We start from the raw sequence: 27,854 nt of genomic DNA, 5'->3' as shown, positions 1-27,854 counted from the left end.
AAAGAACATTTCCCAACTAAACACATGCCATGTGACAAGTACACACCGCGAGATTTAGTTCTCGCGCGAGACTCATTAAAAATGCACAAAGTTGCACCAAATTGTCTGTGTGCTAATTTGTGGAGAAAAAGAAAAAAGATTATGGTGGAGGAAATTGGAGAGACAGAGGGAGCAATGATTCTGCAAAGAGAGTTTGAGGTAACTTAAATAAATAATTTTGTAATGTGCTGTGGCTGGACGTCCAAATATTTGAGCGTTGTATGTTTGATATTAAATGTAAATCTATTAAATACTGATATTCTGTCTACAACAGTCTGAACCTCCCGCTGCCCTGTATCACTTTTTCACTGTCGTTCATCGCGGATGTCATTTTCAGTCAGAACATTCACAAAGCAGGAGTTTGAATTGCAGACAGGTCCAGATATTTTGCGGACGTCCGCGATTCTCTTATCACGTCTGTCACTCACCTGCACGAGCACCGATTTGCCTATGATTTAGGGCATTTCTCTGCGATTTCGCAAAGCCTGTCGGCGAGTCAAAATCGGGGCTAAAATCGGGCAGTGTGAACTCGACATTAGGCCCAGCACCAAATGGCACGCAAAACTCTCACAGTCTTCCTCTAAATCTGCACTTTCACGATGTAATGCCGCTTTGACTGCCACCGGTAGCCGCACCAGTGCCAAACCAAAAATACACATTTTTGCATTGTTGATTTTGTGAAGTTCTGTGACTGCAGCGCAATGACTCTAGTCGTGAGCACGCCTTTCAGAGAAGAGCCCGTTCTTCTTCTCTTGGTTAATGGCGGATTGCAAACAACTTAAAGGTGCATACTGCCACCTACTGTACAGGAGTGTGTAACCATCTTATTTTATAACAAACTATTTTTTTAATCATATTCTGTTCATCAACCCTGTCTTTAATGAATGTAAATATTGCCATGTTTAAAGGAGTTAAAAAAATATGTTAAATTGTTCTCTGATATTTACATAGAGGGCATGTGGCTTATTAAGGGCAAAAATTGTCCAGATACAGTTTACAGGTCCATTTACAACCCTATAAATTGTCCCTTGGATTTAATGCTCTGTTTTTGCCTTATTTGTCATGAATATTAATGTTGAGCTCTGCTCTGATTGGGGGGGGGGTGAAACAGAGTAGTATTGCATCCTCATATCTCCGAAAAGTCTTTAGTTTTATTATATTTATAAAAGAAATATAGGCTGTACCGAGTCTTTCCGGAAAAAAACGAGCGGCTGGAGGCGCATCGTGTGGGCAGAGCAAAAGAATGACGATCGCGCACGTGGAGAAGAAAACATATATGATCCAGAATCAGATCCGGAGGCTGAAATAAATTGAACAGGTGAAACAGCAACAGCAGGACGTCCGTCTATTTAGTGGCCTGTCAACATTTGTGTGTGTTTACTCTCAGTTTATGAGGACATGATTTGGTTTATGGACTATTGTATGCGACTAAACATTAGTCATAGCAAGCAAAACGGTTTTGCACGTCAGACTAGTGTAATGTTATTCATAGAACAACAATGGTGTAACCGTTAATGCATTTGAATGACAAAGCACACTTTGTGAGAACGCTAGGTTTATGTTTGGGTGGTTTTACAATAAACAAACTGACACCTATATTGGTCAGCTAAACAAATGTATTTAAACACACACCATAGATCGCATGCTCCATTGATAAATTAACTAACGTTAAGTTATACACGATCGTTTTGTTTACTGATGTTTACTCACGCGACGATAGCCAACAGCATAGACATTTGAAGCAGTTTTACCGCGCACGACCGTGAACCTTTATCGTCACCGCTCCATCAAAAACACACTTCTTTGGTAACTGTTGATTTCGTGAAGTCCTGACAGCAGAGACCGTGGAGATCCACTTTTGCGATGTGAAGCGTGATGTTGTGACGCTTCCCGTCATTTCTGCGTTCAAATCGGTTCAAATGCCTTCCCGGAATGCTGTGCTGAAGCGTTGAAGTCGCTTGATGTCACCCATAGGAATAAAGTGGAGCGCGGTGGGACAAAGTGTTGCACAGACGACTGGATCTGCACCTGAGAGCAGTGTTTAGTGGCGTGCATTTCCTCTCTCGCTCTAGTCACGCGCGCGCGCACCTTTCCGGGAGAAGAGCCGTACGGCCCATACAAGGACCTTCCGCTCTATCGACGTAAAGCCGACCCATACTCGAAAAAAACTCTCCGAAACTTGTGAGAAACCGGAAGGAGTATTTTTGACACTGAAATACTCCATCAAATTTCTAACTTAGTTTTTGAAACTTTGTCTATGTTTAGGATGGGAATCCAAGTCTTTAACAGTGTAAAAAGCTCAGTATGCATGAAACAGCATTTAATGCATTTTCGTCAATGATATTGCATGTTTATATAACATTAGTCACAATGTAGGCTACGCAGTGCCTGTGATGTGCTCTGAAATACAAGCATGCCAAAACATCATTCTTAAGTTTTCAAAAATATATATTTTTACAAAATGAATAGCCTTGTCTATTGTTTTAACTTATATGGAAAAGGTGACGTTTGCTAGAAGGATCGAGTGAACCATCTGTAAGCAACGTATCTACGGTTGTATTTTGTAATACAAAATAATATTACCCTGTCATTAGACAAACTATTTAGTTTTGTATGGTACTTGGAGTTTCCTATTGTTACTGTAAGCATCTTGCGTTATCTAGACTATGCTGTCTCTCTAAGAAACTTTCAATTTAATCAGAAATTGTTTAAACAGTGAGAGCTGTCGTTTTCGCTATCCAAGCATGAGATTCGGCTGGGCAGTTCCGCCTGACATGTGCTGACATATATGCAAATGATGGGGGCGTACATATTAATGATGCCAGCGATTGCGTCACAGTATTGTGGTATTATGCTGAGATTCGCCTATTTTACTGTGGCGTTTTTAATGCACAAGATTTAAATATATGAAGGAGGAGGCAATAGTGTTTGAGACTCAGTATGTGATGTCCATGTACTGAACTCTTTAATTTTTTCTTACAATTTTTTCGTTCTAGGGCACATTTAAATTGTTTAATAAATACATTTTAAACATACAGAATGGCCATCAATGAAGGAAATGTTTTGCTGCCAGATGGAGCAGATGGTTCATCTACCATAAACCTTTTGAGCTGGAATAGTTAAGCTTTGAGAAATTCAAACTTATGACATACACCACTGTATCTTTTTTAATCTTTTTAATTCTTTTAAAACTCTCATTAACAAAAGTATCATCAAAAAAGTACAAAAGTATCATCACTTTTTTTAATCCTTTACTTTTCCCCTTGTCCTGTCTTCCCTCCCCATCCCTGGTAGCAGGCTGGGAATATGAATTACCAGACTGGCAGGAGCGTTCTGCTTGGCTTACAGCTGTCTTGAGCACACGGGATAGATGGAGAGAGACAGAGAGGGATGAGTCTGTCATTTGCCCTCTCTCATCCCCTTCCCCTCCTTCTCGAGGTATTTTACTCCTTTAAGCGATTGTATAATGAAGAGCTTCCTCCTGCAGTCCTTCCCATTTAACACAGGGCACTGGAGCAAGCATTGTGGGCCAGCGACTCTCTCGCACTTGAGCAGGCCACATACTGCGATACTGTATTTCATCACCAGCCAGACAACCGTAAGTCAGTCGCTGTTGGGTATTTCCCCCAAATCACTGTCTCTGTGATGCAATCAACACATTACTCTGTTTGAGCCGGACATCAACAATATCTCAACCAATGGTGTTCGGGGAGGGACTATGTTTGTGTGGAAACTCTATTTGGGTAACTTCTTTGAAATAATGGATGGTTTTTGCCTAGTTAAACCCGTTTTTTGTATGGCTAGTAAAAGGATATCATTTATTCACCCTCAGGTCGTTCCAAACCTGTGATTTTTTTTCTTTTCTTTTTTTTTTTTTCTTTCTTTATGCTGTTGGAAAAGATGATTTTCTATTCATCAAATCAATCCTGAAAAAACTATTATGTTTCCACAAAAATATGTAGCACAACAGTTTTCAATACTGATAATATAAAGAAATGTTTAGTATATAAAATTAATCTCTAAAGAATCATGTACTGAAGCCTGAATACAATTGATTGTTTAAATTAATTGAAGAATAAATACATTTATTTTAAATTGAAAAGTTATTGTAAATTGTAACAATATTTCACAATATTACTGTTTTTACTGCATTTTTATAGCCTGGATGCCAGCTGAACTTAGCCCCGCCCACAATTTTTTTTAGGACGGGCAGTTCGGTCTGGCTTTGCTTCATAGAGGAGTAATTATCTCCGAACAGAAACTGTTCCGACCAATGAAATCATCAGGGCGGGCTTTAGACGATGACGGACAGATGATAAACAGTAATCTAATCCTGCACGTCATCTAAGGGGCTTGGTTTATATTTGTTCAAATCTTAAACGGAAAGCTTGTTAGTATATGCATTCACCTTCACAATTTCTCTCAAAAATGATGATCATATTGGGTAAGTACTCTGTGTATCATTAAATTCTTTTTTTTTTTTTTACAACACCAGCAAAGATAATTTATTTCAGCGTGCGTGCAGACAAGGTTGCCAAGTTTTTACAACTAGCCCTAAACAATAGTTGGGGGGGGGGGGGGGGACTTGGCAACACAGTGCAGTTGAACTCTGTTGACGGCGCTTCGTTGCTCTGATTGGTTGTAGGTCTATCCAATTGAGGTCTTTCCTGGTTTCTGTTGAAACACACCCCATAATCAAAGCCCAATGGAGCAGTTTAAGACTCATATTCTGACAAGAATGGAGTGTATGACCATGTCAGGCTAGCATTTTTATCAAATAAATACAGTCTTGGTTAGTATAATAGAGTTATTTCAATTACCGACCCCAAACTTTCGAATGATCATTCAATGGAAGCCAATAGGGTCCAGTGGTAAAAGAAAATGTTCGTTTTCAAATCTTTCATACTTCCTGTAAACTAAACTAGATGAACAAGAATTTTCTTGGGTCACACTTCATATATAAATGGCTATAAAATCTCATGGGACAGGTTGATACTTTGGTGTAGATAAGAGCTGAAATGGCTGTGGGAAGTCTCTTCCGAACATGCCCCATGCGTATGGGCCATGAAAACTAATTATTCCAGATAGTCTGGTAAATGTCACATGCAGACATATGGAGGAACAGAGGGATCCATGGAGCCCCATCCTCCTCGTAAATTATCAAGGCCGCTGAGTAAGATGCTCCAGTATTGCCCCGATGAGATAGGGCCCGCACATTTGATTTTCCCCCACTTAATCTAAGCTAACCATCTGTGAAAGAGGGGAGATGTGGCACTCCAGCCAAATGGGCCGACTTCATAATCAGGAGGTCCTTCCAATTATTGCTTAATGTACCACGGTATTATAGTGCGTGCCATTCTGTCCAGGCAGCTTTACATTTTAGTTTCCCCGGCATCCATATCACCGTTACAGTGAGCAAGCTCACGGTCATCCTCATTAGCCGGCTGGTTGGGTCCCAGACGATAAAACCAGCGTAAAGAGCTCTCTGGAAAGCCTCTGCTTCCCTCCATGCAGCGAAATGGCTTTCTCTTGAAAAACGGTGTAAATTGCGTTCGGTGTTCTGGGTGACTTCATCGTGCGACTTACTGATTTGCCATTTGAAGCAAATGGGTCAGTCATAAAATCAAGGCAAATTTTTGAAAGCTGACAAATCTGCAAATAGGAAATGTTGGGTGAGATAACTGTGGGTAACATGTAATGTATTAATATTTTTAGTAGGCCCGGGTTTGAGGGTTTCGCAGTTTCTTCACTCCTCTCTTATTATCCAGCTCTTCAACTCTGTTGCTCTCTTCATCTCCCCTTTCTTGTGACTTCAGTGTCTTTTAAGAAGTGCAGTCATGCAAGGATCCATTAGGCAAAAACCAATTTCACACAGAGCCAATTTCATAAATATTGAAAGTGAGCCCACCCTCAGACCTGCTTGAGTGGCTTTAGAGGGATATACAAAACCATCAACAACAGGCCCAGCTTTAGCACCCCTCTCCACTCACGCATTTTATTAAGCTTCACTCAACATATTACAAAAGCTCACCCCACAACAGCGAGATGGCAAGCTTAACTGATTGGCTGCTACATCTGCAAAGAAAAAGTTTTTTGCTCATCACGACAACATTAGTTTATTAAGGTTAAATGTGGTATAAAGTAAAACAAGGTAGCTCAAGATGATCTACACATACTGTACCAAATAATGAGTTGGCATCTTTCAGTGTACAACAGTACCTATTACCAACATGTTGGTTGGTCATGACCCAATGAATAGTATGGGCTGGGTGATGTTAAAGATGGATGGATGGATGGATGGATGGATGGATGGATGGAATGTTCTCCATCCATCCATCCATCCATCTTTAACATCACCCGGCCCATACTATTCATACTATTCACACAGCCCAAATGTAAAACACATTCCCCAGTTTCACAGACAAGGCTTAAGCTAGTCATAGACTAAAATGCATGTTTGAGCTGTTTTAACTGAATGATAATTGTACTGACATATGCCTTTGTTTTGTCTAAAGATGCACACCAGTAGTGTGTTTTTCTAGGGCACGTTTATAAAAGCTACTTAAATCTTGGCTTAGGCTAAGCCCCGTCTGTGAAACCAGGCCATTGAGTTAACTTTTTTTGAGTGAACTCAAAGTTTCTCAGGGGCAAAACCAAAATATAATTTCCCTCCCATTTCTTCCATCCCCGTGTCCCCCTATCTAAATGAACATAAGGATGATTAATTTAATTATTTTCATTTATTTGCTCCAATATAACTTACAGAGTTTTGAATCTGTTCTTTGAATCGGAGAGTTTGAACTGATTCACAAGAGATGACACTTTGAAAAATATTTGTCTCAATACTCTATTTAGGTCACGATACAATACAGGGTCAAAAAAAGAATGTAAAACTGACGTCTAAAGAGGTCTATCAGATTTGTGTAAACAGGAAATGCTTTCCAGATTAAGTAATCTTTAAAGGAATTTTGGAAAATTTTAAAATCTTTTGCACTATGCAACTTTCCGTCCACTGGAGGGCGCCTATTCAAAACAAATGTGTAGTTTGATGACGCCAAGTGTGAGTGCAGCATCTTGGGACATGTGGTCTTCACCTCACAGCCGGTGGAAAATAGGACTCGGGCAGAAATCATGTTCATGCATGTGGTTATTAACGTTACTGTAGTGTAAAGCAGAGCAGGACCGAGTGTTGTGGAGCAGAGCACGGCCGCTGGAGCGATTGTTACACAAACACCCGCCTTGCGAGAAATGGGACTTTTATTGTGACGGGATGGAACACGCACTATTTCCGCTTTTCCGGTCATTGGTATGAGGTGATACAGCTCTTTTTTTATCATATTAGATACATTTAAGTGTGTTTAAAATGTTATGATTTTACTCTGTGCGTTCGCTCGGTGCTGCTGTGACTTTCTTCACACTGCTAAGAAAAAAGCTATACTGCCAAAAATAAAACCTGAGGGTAATGTGACGCAATTGACAGGTGACACCCTAAAACGCTATGCTGACACGTCCCAGGTCATTGGTTAAAATAGCATTTTTTTTCACAATTTACATATAGCTGGAAACATTATTAGACTCGTTTTGAGTAAAATTTGATTGTAGCTCGTTTTCTACATTAAAGAGGTTAACTTTAAGCTCACAATTAATTTCAAATCTATGAATATATTTCCAACTTTACTGAACTTTGAACTGCCATGGCTGTATTTCTTAACACTTAAGTGCAAGTTCAAAATAAAACAATGACCCACTCCATTGATAAAATACTGAGTTGTTTAATGGTAGCGGGACATTAAACAGGAAGTAGGTTTCATGAGAGAACACAACGTTTCTTTGGGGAAGGCAAAAGAATGCAAAAGATTAAAATATATATTTTCCTTCCATCCCAATTTTTTTTTTTTTTCACCACCATAAACCTTAAGGGGCTCCAAACAATGCCATTATATCCCTGTCAGTTTCTACTATAATGTCAAATAAAGACCACGAAGCCTTTAAATAAAATACAAAAAATATAATATAAATATTTTTGTATTTATTCCACACTGAACATGAGCACTTCATAATATGATGTTTACTTTCAGTTCTGAGCAGAAAACACTTTGGAGAATTTAATATTTTATATTAAATATAATTAATATTTTAAATTATATTTCAAACTAAGATGTGAAGTTCAGGATGTTTGTTAAAAAGAGATGCAAAGGAGCAGGATTCTGTGAAAAAGGACTGAGATAACACGAGAGAAAAAACGCACAGCACAGCAAAGAGAATTGAATGTGGGCTGATGTTTAACTAAAAGTCACAGAGGAGAAATATTCAGCCTGTAAGCATCTTGTTGCCTTCTCTCTGACAATGTCTAGCAAAATGAATACATGCAAATGAAGGCAATACTGTATGCATGCTAGAGTTTGTAGAAAACATTTCAGAACACAAGTAATGTAAGCTATCAAATCCATTCTTGTGTAAAAGAGAAATGTGCAGAATAAGACACACATTAGATCAACTTTGCATAATGAATACAATGTATGTGAAAATTTAAACTATATACCTGTAGAGATTGCCTGAAAGAGCAGTCATTGAAATATTTGCACTATGAGACAAATCTAATAGTCCAAGTACATATTAATAATATCAAAAAATATTTTGAAATATAGCTCTGTTCCTGTACCAAGTAAACTGTCTACACGTTCATCAAAGGGATAGTTCACCTTATTGGTGTGCATCATGAGACAAATCAATGGCACTTACATATTTTAAGATATGCCAGCGCACTTAAAACGGCTCAAACATGCATTTAAGGGTATGTTTACATGACAATGATGTACTAAATAAGACGACAATGATCCCCGTTCACATGGATCTGTGAAAATGACTAAAGATGACTGTATTGACTGTATTATACATCCAACCCTGCAGAAACGTAATACACATGCACATGATGTCAATGTTTGCAAAAATGTGTGTTCTTGTTGTTTACATGGAGGCAGTAAAGGCATAGTCTTCAAAACCTTGCACTTTTAAAACCGTTTTGAAAAGCTGACACTTACAGGCCCCCAACGTTGTTGTTGTAAATGAACGGCCAAAACGTAAAAAAAATTATAGTTTTGTTTTCAGTTTGAATCTGTCATATAAACATTAGTCTGTGTAAACTGGGGGTAAATGTTTTACATTTTGTCTCCCTGGTCTTATCTGATTACATCTTAGAGAAAGATTGAAACTAAGAAAGAAAAAAAAACTTGAAAAAAAAAACAGCAAAATAATTATTAAGAAACAAAGCACAGGGTGTATGTCTGGAGGCAGGGGGGTCTCGCACCTGACTGGGACTGGGACTGGGAAACAGCTCGAGAATGTTGTAGTTCAGGTATTGATTTTCCACCCTGGTCTATTAGCTGGCACAGTTCATCAAGTGTCACAGTTGTAGGAAAACAGCCTGTAGAGAAGAACAGGTGAGAAGAGGAGGAGGGAAAGTCCCCTTCTGCACTCCATACCCACGGAATAAGCCACACTTTCATTCCCCGGAGAGACAGAACAGCTCTTTCTGCCAGTTTATCTATCTGTAAGCACAATACAAAAACAGAATTGTGTCAAATAGGAAAATGTATTCTAAATTTTGTATTATTAATATTGCTGATAACAGAACCATACAAAAAATAAGGTATACATCATATCAACTACGACAATAATAAATGTGAAGAAAAAATAAAGAAAGGTTATAAAAAAAAATTTAAATAAAAAAATTTAAAAAGGAGAAGATGGGCCATTACATCACATAAAAATATTCACATGAAGATATCAAAGGCAGTGCAAAACCTAACCGTCCTTATAGCTTTCTTTAGCCTGGTTAAAACCATTCTCAGGAGTAACTGCAGAAAAAATCTAAATTTGCCGGAAGTTGTCTGGGTTTTCCCAGGCTAAGCTTTCTTATTAGTCGAATACTGAAATTGCATTTAAGTAATTTTCCATTTCCTTTAAGAAGACAGAGAAAACAGGCTTACAGTTTGTAAATTTACATTTGTGAATGTAAAATTTGCTCTGGGAAAAAAATGTAATTAACAGCTAAACATTTTCATTTGTGGGGTCTGAAAATATTCAAATATAATGTAGAATGATAAAAAAGAATGAAGACTCTGCATCTCAAATTGGCATGCCTGTTGCTGATCAGGATTGTAATGTTTCAACAGTAGTGCAGGAAATACCTGTGGGTTCGTTACAACATGATGCAGCTTCTTCTCCTGTTGCAAAAGAATCTGATGAGCAGCAGAGAATACGTTCAAGATTTGGTAGATTGATACAGACAATGTCAACTCAAAGAGTGTATCCAGTGTTGGAAGTTTGAATTTGGTTGTTTCTTTTGGTTTCTTTTGTTTTTGTTTGAGTGTATTTGACTGAATGTACACCTGTCAATTAGTAATAGATGGAAAGATCTTTTAAGATACATGAGTTTGCTCAGGATAATAAGCATAGAGAGTGATTATTAGCGTATGTCATAATTGAGACTATATATATGGCATGGTTTGTCTAATGGTAGATTGGGGATTAGCTACCCTTGATTTATTTGAATCTTTAACGAGATAGCTTTAAAGCTGTATAACCTAGAGTGGTTTAAGTGAAATGACATCACTGATATATCAAGTGGTTGACCTCCTGTCCAATAATCTAGTGTAAAACAGTGGGGGTGGATGTAACGAGTGAATGTTGTTACACTAGATTATTGAAATAAGAAGTACTCCACTATTAATTTTTGATCAAAGGGGTACTTCAGCGCTGGGAAGATGAATCTGTATTTAAACTGGGTCATTAATGTAGTAGAAATGTGAAATTATTTTTTAATTTGGTGCTTTCTAGACTGAGAAAAGACAGAAAATGTATTTTTGTCTCATGGGGATGAAAGACTACAATTCCCAGAATGCTTCGCTGCCCTGTGAGGCCATTCCCAATTCCCAAAGCCACCGCTACTGGATTACAGAGACGGAGTTCCTACAATTAAATACTGAACGTGTCTGTTCAATATAACGATCGAGTTGCCGCGTGAGTCTCACAGCAGACTCAGATTAGGAGTCAGATTACATTTAACGTCATAAATGAGTTGATGAGCTCTCGTGATGAGAGCTGAGGTAATCGCGACCACATTCGCAGCATACATTCACAACGCGTTTTCAGTTCATGCCTTTGGAAGCTTAACTTTCATAGAAATTAATTTGAGAAGTTAAAACACTTACATTGCTTAGCATCCGTTTAAATTAATGCCTGTAGCTGAGCTGTGCTGTAAGTGTGATCTCCATTCCCCATGCACGAGTTGAAAACATGCGGATATGGCTCCCTCTGCTGGCTGTAGTCTTTAGCCTCTGGGCAATCATTCCTCTCGTGACGCAAATATCGTCAATTTGTGTCACAAGAGGAATTTTTCCAGAAATAAAATGCATAAATCTCTCGTCTCAGGGGGATATAAGAGGGGGGAGCACGATCATTTGAATATACTCCAGGGTTTCTACTGATACAAAGCCATATGTTAATCGCTGAAGTAACCCTTTAACTTTTATTTTGAAATTCTTTTTGGAAGAAAAGTCTGATCTATAGTCATGTGATTAGGCATGTGCCGATATCAATTTTTCATGCTGCGATTAATTGATGAAGTTTTATCACGATATACGATATTATCACGATATTTAAATAAGTTGCAAACTATTTTTGTAAGAACAAAAATAACTGAATGTTTAAATACAATAATGCACCAAAATATATACAGCTCTGGAAAAAAATTAAGAGACCCCTCATTGAGAAATCAATGTTAACTGGTCTCTTGGTTTTTTTCAGAGCTGTAAAAGTACAATTTTCAAACAGATTAAAGTGCAAAAGAATTAGGCTATGAAGAACAACAGGTAGGCTAACAAATTACAATAAGGTCTCATTAGTTAATGCATTAACTAAGATTGAGCAACAGCTACATTTGGTACAGAAAGTATAATGTTTTTGTTAATGTTAGTTAAGAAATACTGATCATTGTTAGTTTTATCTTAGGTCCATTAAAAGTTATTTTGATTTTAATGTTATTAAAAAGTAACTAAGAAATGAACATAGAATGATTAATTCTTTATAAGTGTTTTTCATTGTCAGTTTGGTAATGATGAATTAACATGTTAACTAATGAAGTCGTATGTCTCAAAGTTATACTGAACAATAACAAATAATCAGAACAGTTCTAATCATTAGGGCATGTTGTAGGCCTAGTCCAGATTAAAACATAAAAAAATGTAAATTTGAAAATAAATAGCCTATTAAGTCTTTAAGTATTAAGTATTTGGTGCTGTGATGAACAACATTGAGATTACAAAAACGAATGGCTGTTTTAAAAACTACACGAGTTTTTTTGTTTGTTTGCTGGTTTCCGGGGTAACCGTCTTCATTCTGCAGTTCATCAGCGCCCTCTGCTGTCACTGAGCGGCACTTCAGCAGCGCGTCTCCTTCACCGGTTCAGTCATGTGCAAACGCACGTTGGGCTTGTTTATATCTGAGCAAGTGTCCCTTTGACGCAGAATACAGCGGTGTTGAGCATTTATACGGTTGATGGGGAAAGTATTCTTGAGTGCATTATAAAAAAATTATAAATTGTTAATAAATTATTATTTACGATATTTTAAAGTGCCCACGATAACAATATCGTGCATATTCATTATCGTGATAAATCGCATTATCGAAAATCGGCACATGTCTACATGTGATCATAAGCATAATATGCTTGTAATTTACAAAGTATTTTTGTTTCTTTATATTTGTATATCTGTATTTTTTTATTTTATCTTACTGATTTATTTGTGCAGTTGTAAAAAGTTAAAAACGTACTATACGTAAGTGACATGTGCAAGTGTGAGGTGAAAGCTGATGTAATTTCCGTGCGCACTCTCTCTTTTGCTGGATGTCATGGAGAGAGGTACGTTTTTACTAGCTCCTCGCAAATGTGCTTCAATTGTGTTAAGTAGTTGTTGTTTAGCGATTATCTGTGGAAAATGAGTTTATTTAATAACCTTTCTTTAATCAGAGGTTGTTAATTTGAAGTGAGAACATTAAGAGTACATTTAATCGATTTATGAAGTTTAGTAATGGCTGCTGTTGCACGTGCGATATGCTGATCGCGGTTTGTCATAGAACTATGCATTCTATGAAGTTAAATTTCCATTGATGTTACTTGCGTACGAGTTATAAGTAACATTTGTGAATGTGTTGTATTTGTTTATCTCTAATGATCCATATGATAGTTAAATGCATTTTCTTGCATATGTATTTACATTGAGACATTATGTGATTGACAGGCACAGCTAGACCAGAGATGTTGATGGATTGTATCTGATGGTGTCTTTTGTCTGTGTCTTTTGACACAGGTATGTAGTAAATGGATCATTAGTATTTTTCTTGTATTCTTCCGTACTTTTTTTTTTCTCTCTTATTATTGTATTTGTTTCTCTAATTGTTATTGTATGTTATGCGCTCTCTTTCACTGGATGTCATGGAGAGAGGCACAGCTAGACCAGAGATGTTGATGGATTGTGTCTGATGGTGTCTGTTTTGTTTTGACACAGAGAAACCTCCAATCGGACAAATAAGAGTAAACCATTTCAACTGCATTCCTGCATTGGAAGGCAACTGCATTCACAAACGTGGCAATGACCAAACAAATGCTTCACAAATGCTAACTCCCCCACAAACACACCGCGAGAATACACCAAAACTACTAATACACACCACTGTACTACACAGACACACTTATCCAACAACAACTGAACAAACAATCAAATGAAAAGAGTTACAAACACTTACAGAGTAGTTGTCTATCAGTCAATCGATGCTTCACCTCTAGCCTAATGCTACAAACAAACGAGGCTTTAACACCTCGCTGGCCACGCCCCCAACAAACGCTCACTCACAAACGTAGCAATGACCAAACAAATGCTTCACAAATGCTAACTCCCCCACAAACACACCGCGAGAATACATCAAAACTACTAAAGGGGGTCGCACACCGGACGCGAAGCTCGGCGGCGCTCGGCAGCGCGCCGCGCAGCGTCTCTGGTATCGCACACCAGACGCGCACATTTTAAAAGGCTACATTTATTATACATTTCCCCAAAATATGTTTAGACTTTATTCAAGCTGTTGAACTCAGAATGTAAAACAAATGTGTCTTGTAGCAAAGGTTGAAATCAGTATACCTTAACGATAATATACTTTTAATATAAAGCCTTGAAATGGCGCTCTGTGGTGTGGCAGGATTTAGAACAACTTCCTGAGTCGCCGCGGACAGGCGCCAAATGCCGCCACCGGTGTGCGTACACTCATTGAAAACAATGTGTTCGAATTTTAAAGATGTGGCGCGCCGCCGAGCGCCGCCGAGCTCCGCGTCCGGTGTGCGACCCCCTTAATACACACCACTGCACTACACAGACACACTTATCCAACAACAAATGAACAAACAATCAAATGAAAAGAGTTACAAACACTTACAGAGTAGTTGTCTATCAGTCAATCGATGCTTCACCTCTAGCCTAATGCTACAAACAAACGAGGCTTTAACACCTCGCTGGCCACGCCCCCAACAAACGCTCACTCACAAAACAAATGCTTCACAAATGCTAACTCCCCCCCACACACACCACGAGAATACACCAAAACTACTAATACACACCACTGCACTACACAGACACACTTATCCAACAACAAATGAACAAACAATCAAATGAAAAGTTACAAACACTTACAGAGTAGGCCTACTTGTCTATCAGTCAATCAATGCTTTTTTCTTATTCTGCAAGTTAAGTTATTCTGACAAGAATTAAGTTAAGTGTGAGTTAAGTTAACTCACAATTGTGATATAAAAAGTCAAAATTACTTTTAGTAAAATGTTTTATATTCTGTGGTGGTGGAAGCAACCTTACTATATGTGCTTCACCATATCCGTGAGAAAAGTTGTTCTGACTTTGCGGCATGTTCACACTAATACATTTTTGTTTATAAAATGCATCTTTTTCTCTCCATTTTGGACTTCTTCCGTCCACTCTGAGACAGTGTTTTACTTCAACGAAAACGCTCTCCAAAGTGGATACATTTGAATAGTGTGAACAGTGAAGACGGGAGGTATTTGAAAACTGACCCATGTTTAGTCATGTGACGCACACCAATAGATAGTATATATCGCTATTGTGCCAGTTGTGCTAATCACTTTTAGCCTGGGCTTACCAGACTCTCGTACATTTTCATTTGTACATAGAGTCTGGCCACTCTCCATTGACAAGGGTTTACGTATGACGTATGTCATGCGTCCTTCGCCTGTTTCACACATAAATGTGCACTTGTGCAGGCCACATCAGTGATAAAACCATAGGATAAAACCTAAAAATGCATTCAGATTGTGATTTATTCACGTCACGGTGGAGGAGAGTTTTGTGATCGGGAACGTGCTGCTCACGTGGTCCGTAACATGATTGTATGCTGTAAATAAAATGTCATTTGATTGGTATGATGATAAATGCTGCTCTAAATAACGGACCAATACAAATGTTTACGTTCTTTTATTTTAATTAGTTTGAGCAGTGACAAAAATATATATGGCTCTTGTAAATACTTGCCAGCATTTTAAAGAAATACAAGTCTAGAAATGCATCCAAATAACAGCAAAGCGCAACTGTACGGTGCTCTGCAGTGGTCAAAAATAATTACAAACAATGAATTGAAGTGATATATTTTTGAAAACTCAGAGATGTGGATTTGGACAGCCATCACCACACAACCTTGGTATTTGTCAAAAGTAGTAGGTAACTTGGCCTGGGGATTTTTACACGGGTGGTGGGAAACGGACGGCAATAAAATCACTGACTAGCCGCTGTAAATGATGGCAATACCTGCCGACCCCACAAGGAACAATTACCGAATAAGGCTTCAGCCAACTCCTTCACCACTAACGGAGCGAGCTGGAAAATCAAACTTTTCCTGAATTCACCCTGTTGGAGAGGAGGGCCACAACACCATGGTCACCAACAAACCCCCGCAAAGATTGTTCTTGCTCCGGCTTTAAAGGAGGGTGAAATGCTGTTTCGTGCATACTGATCTTTTTACACTGTTAAAGACTTGGATTCCCTAGACAAAGTTTCAAAAACTAATGTTGGACGTTTGATGGAGTATTTCTGTATCAAAAATACTCCTTCCGGTTTCTCACAAGTTTCAGAGTTTTTTTCGAGTATGGCTCGGCTCAACGTTAATAGAGCGGAAGGTCCTTGTATGGGCCGTACGGGCTCTTCTCCTGGTAGGGTGCATGCGCGTGTGACTAGAGCGAGAGAGGAAATGCACGCCCATAAACACTCGCTCATCTGCAGATCCACTCGTCCATGAACACTTATGTCGCGTGCCGCGCTCCACTTTATTCCTATGGGTGACATCAAGCGACTTCAACGCTTCAGCACAGCATTCCGGGAAGGCAACGCTGCATTTGAACCGATTTGAACGCAGAAATGACGGGAAGCTTCACAACATCACTTCAGTCGCGTCGCAAAGTGGATTTCCACGGTCACTGCTGTCACAGGACTTCACCAAATCATACCAAAGAAGTGTGTTTTTGACGGAGCGGTCCCAGCAATAAAGGTTCGGTCCTGCTTTGGATCAGCCGGTGAGTAAAACTGCTTCAAATGTCTATGCTGTTGGCTATCGTCACGTGAGTAAACATCAGTGAACACCACCTTGCATGCTTCGTCATTCAAATGGGCTAACGGTTAACGTTACTCCATTGTTGTTCTATGTATAACGTTACACTAGTCTGACGTGCAAAACCGTTTTGCTTGCTACTGCTAAGGTTTATTCGCATACAATAGTCCATAAACCGAATCATGTCCTCATAAACTGCGAGTAAACACACACAAATGTTGACAGGCCCCTAAATACAGTACATACCACAGAGATGGACGTCCTGCTGTTGCTGCTTCTCCTGTTCAATTTATTTCAGCCTCTGAATTTCATTCTGAATCATATATCTATTAGCTGAGATTGATAGCCATGGGTTTCTCCACGCTTGAGGACGTCACCGCTTTGTGCGCATTCGTCATTCTTTTGCTCCGCCCACACGATACGCCTCCAGGCGCTTGGTTTTTTCCAGAAAAACTCGGTACAGCCTATATTTCTTTTATAAATATAATAAAACTAAAGACTTTTCGGGGGTATGAAGGATGCAATACTACTCTATAGGTACTCAAGATTGACATGAGATTGACTGAAACTGAGTTTCATTCAATCTCATGTCCCATCCGCTCCGGGGGTGAATGGTTTGGTTCGCATCGTTCGCCGCCACCATTACTGAACTAAAACTCAAACTAGCTCTCGACATCAACGTCATCGTTCTCAGCCACTCCCTCTGTTCACTGACTGGACCGGTAAAAATGTGTTCGGAAAAAACCTAAGAATACACCGCAGTCCCAGACATAGTACTAAAGGAAAATGAAAATTGAGTGGAAGTACGTAGGAGGGCAGAGCCAGGCTAATTCACTTTCACACAGTTGCTAAAATGTGTTAATTTGCACACTTCATTTCACAGTCCTGCAACGATGACAGAAAATATACTTACATTTTCTGTCCTGTGGCAAAACACAAGTGGAGTTGCGTTTTAGACCAAACATCATAATGGTTGATCGAGTGTGACCTGGCCGCATCAGTGAATGGTGAGATATTTTGCTAAATAAAATGATCCTGACAGAAGAATTATGTAATAACTTTATGATATCATCTCAGTGAGCTTTTATGAAGTTTTATGCATAAACAGTAAGTTGAATTTGGCCTTTACTGACGTTTCAGTGTGGATGAGAAACTTTTGGAAAATGTTACGGAGAGCGTTTTGAAACCTAAAAAAAACTTTTTTTTTTCAAATCTATCCGGATTAATGTGAACATTTGTGTATTTGGGAGTGGCATAGGTCAGTTGTCACAATGAGTGGAGAGAGAAGGTTAATATGGAGCATGCTACATTTCAAACCACCTGGGAATCACCTGTTAAAAAGAAAAAACGCTAAACTTTTTTTGCTGGGAAAAAAGAGAATGTGACTCAACACTGGATTGACAGGGATTTGAAATGTTGTAAAAGCAATAAGAGATTTTTAATTACATTATATTTGAATTGCTCAATGGGTGAGTAAGGTATTTTACTGAACAGACTGCTATACGTAGCTCTCTCTAACTGTTCATTGCAAAGCATTATCTATTGTGAAGGATTAATATTCATCCGCTCAGTCTCTCAGAGCCAAAGCACAACTCCAAAAAAATTCTTCAGCAACATTCATGTATTTTGGTTTTAACCGTAAGAGGGCGAAAAGTAACATAGTATACCTTTAATATAACCATTATATTATTGAGTGTAGCAACTATTAACAGTATAGTATAATTTTCAATGTAGGTGCTTTTAATCCAAAAAGGAAGTCTACTCTCAGGGATTTGTACATTGTTGAATTTTACTTTAAATACAAATTTGAGTTGAACTGCAGTACTGAGTCTCTTACTGCCACTGGAATACTAATCACTTCTCTTAGCTATGTCTCTTTATTTATATTTTCATAAAACAAGGGAAGTAATACTACAGGCAGTTTTGTTGTACGAAATGCAGGGGGGCTCATTTTGTGTTTTTGAGTCTTCACAGAAAATATGACAGGGAAATTGTTGAGTTACATTTCTGGTATTCTGAGACAAGGTATGACTAATTAGGGTTTTAAATTCTTCATAAGAGACAGTAATTGTGAACTGTAATTTCAGATAAGAGCACAGAGAGAATAAGAAGTGAATTAGAAAGCGTATGAGTATGAAACCAAGCTGTGAGCGGCATCAATTTACAATAACAGACATAAATGGCTTGTCTTTGTGTGCAGCACATTGGCTTCTGTAGTGATTTAAACATGCTCGTATATGGCTGTGTCTTGCTTGTTTGTCTACATCAGCACCTATTGTGGGTAATAATGCACAGGATAAAATGTGTGTTTGACGTTCACTTCCCAGACTGATTGCTTATATTGTAGATGCATTATAAACAGCCTGTTATTCATCTGACAAAATATGGTTCTTTGAATGGCAATAAAATAAATCGATCATATTATTGCATATTTAATACCAGATAAATATATTTTATGAGCATCAGATCAGTGGTTCTAAACTGATCATTTGATCTGATTATATTGTTAAAGGGTTGGGTGGGAGTGAATGAATGATTCTTTTTTGAAGTCCATAAAATTGCGTCTATCCATTATAAAAGTGCTCCACACGGCCCCGGGGGGTTAATAAAGGCCTTCTGAAGCGAAGCGATAGAGATTACAAACTGTAATCTCGAACTTCCGCTAACTGTCGTACAAGTGTTCACATGAGACTGCTGTATGCCATAGGACGCAGGCATATTTCCGGTGACGAACACGGAAGCGCAGAGGATAGAGCCAAACAAAACTTGTTTATCATAAGAACTAGCAAATTCTTACTGGACTGTCCTACGTCATACGCTGCAGCGCAATATTTAATATATTAAATATATTAATTTCTTTTTTTACACAAGTGCAATAGGTTAGCTGCCATGTTGGCGATTATGTCAAGGATCAGCCAAATTTCCATGTGCATCATTAAACATGGCTGTCAAGAAAAGTGCTGAGCTAAATTGTGCCATCTAGTTTAAAAGATAAAAAAAAAATCAAATTCGACTTTCACCCTCATTGTACCCTATTATTTGCAATTAGTAAGTAGAAGAATGTACAGTTTAGTGCATATCGAATACGTAAGAGCTATACTAGAGTTAACACATAAATTAGTTTTTTAAATGTATAATTGAAAATCTTTCATAATAACTATAGGATATCTTACCTTTTACCCATGTGTTTTACATGAACTGATAGCATGGGGAAAAAACTGCTGTAGTGTGGGAAAGGAATTTCCATTCATTCTGTGCTCTGATGCAAATCTGCCAGATCTCTACACGCGATGAAGATGAGGAACTGCTCTCAAGATGGTGACTAGTTTTGTTCCAAGTATGATTATGGCCCCTGTAAACCAAATATGATGTTACTTTTAAAAAAATCTCACATTTTGCATTTTCATAATTGACCTGCCTTCACAACAAGCCAAAAGTTTGGAAACATCTTATTCTTTATTATTACGTTATAACCAAAATTTAGAATATGGTAAAGTCTGAAATAAGATAAACAGAAGCAATTATATAATTTAATTAAAATAAATAATACAATATAATAAATTAATATAATTAAATAGTATAATCATTTTTACAAGCTGTTCTAAAAAATAGTATACTTTTAAAACAAATTTTAAAAAATTGCAAGTAAATTTCAGAAAAAAATTACACAAATGGCAAGTAATGAACAGAATCAAACATACAATTATAAAGTGTGTTGTAAAGCATTATATATTCATAAATTGGAACCGAAAATATAAAAAGCATTATAATATCTGCAGATTCCTGGTTTGTTGTGTTTTAATGCAGTACTTTCTAAAGGTGTAACAATGAATAGTTAAATATTAAAATGCACTATAACTGTGGTTACAATTATTCATGAGCTCATACAATGCAATTATAAGGTGCATTAGAAGGCATAATTAATGCATTAAAAATGCTATTTACTTAAAGCCTTTATAAATAATGCATTATAAATGTTACTGAATTATAGAATAAAGCAGTTTATTGGAGTATGTTTGACAAAATGCATTATACATAAAAGATTTTATTAAAGTGTTACCAAAAAATTAAGGCCAAGCATATTAAATGCCTGGGGTTCTTTAAATGTGATGACAACCATCATGCTAATGTCATGAGTTGAACATGGAAAACACATCCTGTAATTTCACTAAAGAAATTTGACGCCTCCTTTCCCCTGACATCTCTTTCATCCGACATAAAGAAATAAAGGAACATAATGGCTGATAAATCAGATGGCACTTAAAAACACCCATCATTTATCTGTTAACCTCTCTTGAAGATATCAGGACACACCTCACAGGACGGCACGCACTGTGCCTCATCCCTGCCCCATGGATAATTCATTAGCACAGCATGTGAAACCAATGTCAATTAGCGGACCGTTTTTTTCTTTCTTTAGCACACAGCAGGCCTCCTTCAGCCCAGGCAGGTGCCGTGCATTATTCAGTATGGCTGAGTCGGCACACTCGATCGGCACGGGGACAGGGACGACTGCAGCTGCCCGGCCGCCTCTGAAATCCTTTGAAAGATGGTTGAAGGTTAGATCACCACCGTCACAACACTTTCCTTAATGAGCTTCAGCTCAATTTGTTCCCACCTGCAGTGAGGCAGCGAGAGTAATATCACGAGTTTCACTCATCCATACTAAAGGAGGGTTAAAAATGGCAAAAAAGAAATGCAATTACAGTCATCTGGGTTTCTTTTTTCTGCAGTCCTTCTCAAATTTCAGGACTTTGAACTTAAGGGGGGTGGGTAGGGTAGGGTTCAGGCCTTTCAACCCCCCTGAAGTTGAAATGCCTGAAATGCTATTTCATGCAGTCTAACTTAGTTACACTGTTAAAGAGTAAATACGTTCTCATGCTAAACATGGCCAAAATGTCAAAAAACACAAGTTTCGTAAAGTTTTTGTTTTTGTTTTGTATGGCCCAGCAAACTTCATAAAGGGTGGAATTGCTTGTCTGGGCACCTCTCCCGGATGAGCTCACGTCAACCCAAAAGAGAGTAAGACCGCGCCCAATAAGTTTTGTTCAGGTTACGGAAGCCGTCGGCAGCGCTGTCATTTTGAAGTGTGTTTCTGGTTGTGAGAGAAAGATAACCTTGTTCATCTTCCCAAAGAGCGTTAAGTAAACAATTGATGCAGTTTGTTTTTTGAATTAACTATCTGTGGAAATTTGTTTAATAAATAGAAACTCAAAATATTATTGTATCTGAACCACATGAAAAATTTGATAAATCATGTTTCACTGCATCATCAGAAATGAAACACACAATTACCCAATATGCTTACTAAATCTTTTAATAATATTTTAATAAAGGTTGTCGAGTCTCAAAAAATGTTCATTGTATTAACTCAAAATTTTAATTTCAATGAACTCAATTTTAAGGCAACCAGGTAACTTTTTTTCAAAAAGTTTTTACAGTGTACACATTGTGCCTTAAAGCAAATCAATTAATAATTATTATAATTAATAATTTATTTTAATCAGGTGTTCTGAATAGGTACATATGTAATTGATAAATAAATTGTGCACTGTAAAAAAAAATGTTGTTTTTTGTTGGTTTAACTTAAAGTAAGTAACCTGGTTGCCTTAAAATTTTGTGTTTATTGAACTTAAAAATTTGAGTTGATACAATGAAGGAAATTTGTTCAATAAATAGAAACTCAAAATATTTTTGTATCTGAACCACATAAAAAATGTGATAAATTATGAAAATAGCACTGTTTGGCATGTTTCACTGCATCATCAGAAATAAAACACACACAATTACCCAATATGCTTCCAAATTCTTTTAATAATATTTTAATAAAGGTTGTCGAATCTCCAAAAATTTTCATTGTATTAACTCAATTTTAATTTCAATGAACTCAAAATTTTAAGGCAACCAGGTAACTTTTTTTCTAAATAATTTTTTACAGTGTGTGTGCATTGGTAGACCCTACGTTACGAGGAGAAAATGTCCCACAAAGATGGCAATATCCAAAATCCTTGTGGGGACATTAAATGTATCCCTGTGAGGAAAACAGCTTATGAATAAACGAATGAGGCATATATATAGCGCTTTCATATGTACTATCGTACACTCAAAGCACTTTACACTCATGTCAGGGGTCTCCACAACCACCACCAGCTTGCAGTATCCACTTGGATGATGCGACGGCAGCCACAGTACAGCGGCGCCAGTGCGCTCACCACACACCAGAGATAGGTGGAGAGGAGAGAGGGTGATAGAGCCAATTCAGTGGATGGGGATTATTAGGAGGCCATGATTGGTAAGGGCCAATGGAGGGAATTTGGCCAGGGGTTACACCCCTACTCTTTACGAGAAGTGCCATGGGAATCTTAATGACCCCAGAGAGTCAGGACCTCGGTTAACTGTCTTAACCGTAAAAATTATATATATATATATATATATATATATATATATATATATATATATATATATATATATATATATATATATATATATATATATATATATATATATATATATATATATATATAATATGTGATATCTATAGGCTGTCAAGTAAAATGAAATAAATTAATGAATCTGAAGTGACATGTTTTCACATATTAAATGGAAATATTACAATTACATACCCCGTATGATCTAAATTACCTAAACTGCAGTATCCAAAGAATGTCAAATAGAGATGAAAAATGTATTCCTTGCCTCTGGCATATGCAGATGAATGGCAGAGCAATATCCAACCTGAGGCAACACATCTACATGTGCAATTGGAACACATCACTCTCACACACACACACACACACACACACACACACACACACACACACACACACACACACACACACACAAGCCAGTCTCTTAATCTCTGGCTTCTCATAGCGATATCTTGGGCCTGTACTGATAGCCATACTAACACATTTTACATGATGTCTTTCATTCCTTCTGAACCTAAAGAGACTTAAAAGGTTGGGGGAATGCACTCTCTATCTCATCAAAGAGCTTTTAGGTCACATGTACCAGGGTACAGTGGGATCAGCATCAATCTAATATCATTCTAATCAATTTTACTCTGCTTTTTATAATATTCTGCCAACCCTCAGAGGGTTAGAAGTCTGATTCAATTCCCTTAAAAGTACACCGCTCTCCTGATGGCCTTGTGAAAGTTTCTTGTACAGTAATCTCTATCCTATCAAATTTCAACATTTAATTTTCCTGGCTAAATTCAATCAAACGTTCAGCCTTGTGTGACTAGCTAATCATGACCCCTGGAAGCCTGGCGTACAGCGTTCTAATCTCAGAGGTCCTCACCGAGAGGCAGCACTAAAACTCATTCATGTATAATTAAAAGTTCTTACAGCAAACGGAATATCAAGGCACATTGGAATCCTCAGAGAGGTTTCACATGGCGGGGAAAATATCACGTGCGCCATTATGCGTTGTGGTAATTATGTTCAGCAGCTTTTCTCGCTTCTGTTCTCCCTCTATTGCTTTTCATTTTCGAATGGTAATAATATGAAGAGGGTTAAGGATCCATTCTGACACTGTTGTCAGCAACGATGTACCAAGTGCCCCTCAGGGTCCACAAGTCTCTACACTATACGCCAGTTCTGCATTGCACAACAGCCAGAGGCAATATAACATTTATGTGGGCAAAAAAGCATCCTATTTGTGACATAAACCTTATTCACCAGAAAAACTAAGTACACCGTATTTAGGGTAGTCTTGCGCATTTGGATTGTTCTACAGCATTTTTTTTAAGTAATAAAAGTAATAGCTTCGCCCTGAGTCAAACAACGTGGGAGACGCTATCAACGTATTATCCTGTCGTGGACTCTTTTTTTATAGACAAATCCTGGTTAATGCAGGGAGTTTTCTTTAGGATGTATTGAAATTGGCTAAGCCTATTAGGTTCTGGCTGAGATTTCAGTTCAACTTGTTTTTGAGGCTGTAGACTATTCCTCACAGGCTCTAACGACAACACGCTTTGTCCCGTCCTTTGTCTTAATGGATGTCGACAGGTCTGTGAAAAAGGATGCTATCGGTGCAGTCCTGCCATCTGTATAGAACTTAATCAGAGCCCCTGACTAAAACAAATTAACCTCCATTTGCTAAAAGAACACAGCAAGACCCCTTCAAACTCTTTACAAGGTAAACAGAGCGAGCGCTTTGCACTTTAAACAAATTTGGACCGTTTGATTCTTTAGAGAATTTTCTTGAGTTGCTGTGTGGCTGCTCTGTTCTTCTAACCCAGAGCACATAAGAAATTAGCCTGAGGCAGATCTGGAACAAGTCTAAACCTGCACTAATGATTGAACAGGAAATGCAGTGCTGTTCCCTCACTACATGTTCGGATCATTCATTACAGTCAAGTCAATCATGGAGACAGTTTTATACACAAAATGAAGGTAACACTTTACAATAAGCTTCAATTTGTTACTTTAAAGGGCTAGTTTACCCCAAAAATTCCGTCATTTTCTCACCCATGTCGCTCCAAACGCATTAGACCTTCGTTCATCTTTGGAACACAAATGAAGATATTTTTGATGAAATCCGAGAGCTTTCTAACCCCACACAGATTGCAACAGTCACCATTTTCAAGTCCCAGAAAGGTAGTAAAATAGTTAAATATTCTATCTGGCTACAGTGGTTCAGCCTTAATTTTATGAAGCAATGAAATTGCTTTTTGTGCAAGACTTTAAAAAATTGTAAAAGTCACTAGTTTTTATAAAGGCTAGCAATATATGCTTTTTTACACTAAGTGCAAATAGCATATTCTCTTAGGGTTATATGCTATTTAAACTTTTAAAATACATATAGATTATATTTACACTATGCAAAAAAAAAAAATCAATAATTGTACATAGCATTTAGATGCTATTTATACTTAAATAAATAGAGACAGATACTATCTGCATTTCAGTGTTGTTGCACATTAAATGGTATGTAATAAAAAAATAAGTAAATTATTATATTTATTAAATCTATTAAATGGATGATGCTTTATTGGGACATACACACCCTTCCTACACCTAATCCTAACCAATAAAACGTCATTATTAAACACACATTTCCACTTTTCGAATATTTTTTTATTTTTTTACTGAAAATAACTACCTTTATAATCTGATGGGAAATCTGTGATGGGAAAAGGGAGTATAGCAATTTCTGCAAAAGGCGGATTCAAAATGTTTTATCCAACAGTGACAGCGCAGGTAATGGGGGGGGGGGGGGGGTGAGAATGAATAGGGGAAAGTCAAATGAGAGGTGGGAATGAATAAATAGAACATTGTATAGTTATCTACAAAATAGAATTGTATTTGGTCTCTTATTTATGTAATATTAAGTGTAACATGCAGGGACATAAATTTAAATTTAATTATTAAGAAAATGTGGAGCATTGTAATGTAAAGCTGCTTTAAAAATAACGATTTCAGCTCTAAAAAGCAGTTTTATAATAAAAATTGTATTTTGCAGAATTATCACAGCCATCATTCTCCTGATCCACAGCCTCCATTTTTTTGGCTAATTTAATTTGAATACTTTCAGCCTCATTTAACACATTTAACGATGTTTAAATAAATCCACATTACAATTCTGAATATTTTCCCTAAAAACCAAAGCAAATCAAAAACAACAAAATCGAGATCCCATCTGGGTCTGATAATGAACAGAAATAAAGCCTTTTCTCACTGCTGCATGTTTAGACTGCACACAACCTGCATTAGGCTGTTTGTGTCATCAGTATATCCTACAACACGATCAAATAACTTCAGCTTTTCATCCATTTATGCAGATGTACAGCACAGAACCGGTTTGATCCACCAGCTGCAAAATGGTATCAGGGTCAAAATGGCGATATTCAGCATAATGCCTTAACATGCCCTGCTGTAAATGAATGGCCATTAGCCAATATGTAATGGCTTAAATATGAACTCTATCGCTGGCACATGGGTGCCCCCTCATCTGGCTGGCATAAGGTGCCATCTGCCTGCTGGTGTTACAAATGCCTGTGTGCCAGATCCATGATTCCCACTGATCTAATGAACTCAAAGATTCAGTCTGTAACTGCTTAAATGGAGACTCTTAAACCACATGCATATGGAATGTGCATTTAAGGAACATTTCACACAAAAAAATGCAAATGTGTCTTTAATCACCATGTTGATACAAACTGTTTTTCTTTTCGTGTGTGTGAAAAATGTATTATTCTGTTTTCTGTTTGTCTACATCACTGTAAAAATCCACTCTACTGGTGTTTTTTCTGTTTTTGTTTAGTTTCTCCCTCCCTGCATTCTCTCTTCGCTATGAGCTGTGGCATGTATCGTACTTTGCTCCCACACAAACACAGATGTGTTGGGATTTAATTGTGGAATCAATATCTAGACCACTAGATAATGTGCAACACTTCAGTGGGCTGTTTGGTCATAATATTAGTTTTTCCAATTAGCACAGAGTTTAAGTGATGTTTAAGTGATAAACATAATGTGTGTGTGTGTGTGCAGCGTAATGGCCAAGTGCTTGATATTTCTATTACTGGCAGACTAATAAAGCTGAATGAGGAATCTCCCAAGAAGCTTCAAATGTTTCACTCATGAATGACATTAGTTTGAGGCTAGAGCAATTTAATAAATAACTTTCCATTGATTAAGAAACTGCTATAAAGGCATTGCCCTTCAAATCCATTCATTTGTCTTGGTGAACCGTTTGTGATTTAGATTAAGCATTTCGAATTAAAGCACAAAATAAAAGGCTATGAAATGGTGCATGAATATTTGGGGTCTTTTATTGGACACTTCATCTCACTAAACATGTTAATTACAGATGACTTGTTCTTGAAGATCTGCTCTAGCGTAAAATAACTTTCTGTGATTTTTGTTTTGAGGAATGAAGTCTAGATGTTTCCTCCACTCTCACTGTGGTAAAACAGGCACAAACATGGACACATTCATAGAAATCATTTTCTTTTTGTGTAATCACTATTGTGTGCTGACAGCAGCAGTTTCTCGCTCTTTGGTACATTGAACAGACAGTGCTGAGTGTTAAGAACAAGCAGTAAGCTTTGATTCAGTCTCCACTCATGTGCCACATTCGGCCCGCTAGATTTTGGACACAAGCAGTATGATGATAGTTAAGGATAGTTA

The 27,854-nt window shown here is 37.6% G+C and overlaps 2 long non-coding RNA genes across 2 annotated transcripts in view; one reads left to right on the top strand and one right to left on the bottom strand.

Moving 5' to 3' along the window:
- The window catches only part of LOC137076154 (uncharacterized), a 37,751-nt gene extending 36,979 nt beyond the window's left edge, over positions 1-772 (bottom strand). The window contains exon 1 of the long non-coding RNA XR_010905213.1: positions 468-772. This is a non-coding gene — a long non-coding RNA (uncharacterized lncRNA). The remainder of the gene's footprint in view (positions 1-467) is intronic.
- On the top strand, positions 125-27,482 carry LOC137076155 (uncharacterized). The gene is made up of 3 exons (XR_010905214.1): positions 125-198; positions 21,140-21,278; positions 26,507-27,482. It is a non-coding gene; the product is annotated as an uncharacterized lncRNA (long non-coding RNA).
- Positions 27,483-27,854: the final 372 nt, after the last annotated feature.

The sequence above is a fragment of the Pseudorasbora parva genome, chromosome 5, assembly GCF_024679245.1.
Source record: "Pseudorasbora parva isolate DD20220531a chromosome 5, ASM2467924v1, whole genome shotgun sequence".
Taxonomy (NCBI): Eukaryota; Metazoa; Chordata; class Actinopteri; order Cypriniformes; family Gobionidae; genus Pseudorasbora; species Pseudorasbora parva.
This window is presented reverse-complemented; position numbering and strand designations above follow the sequence as displayed.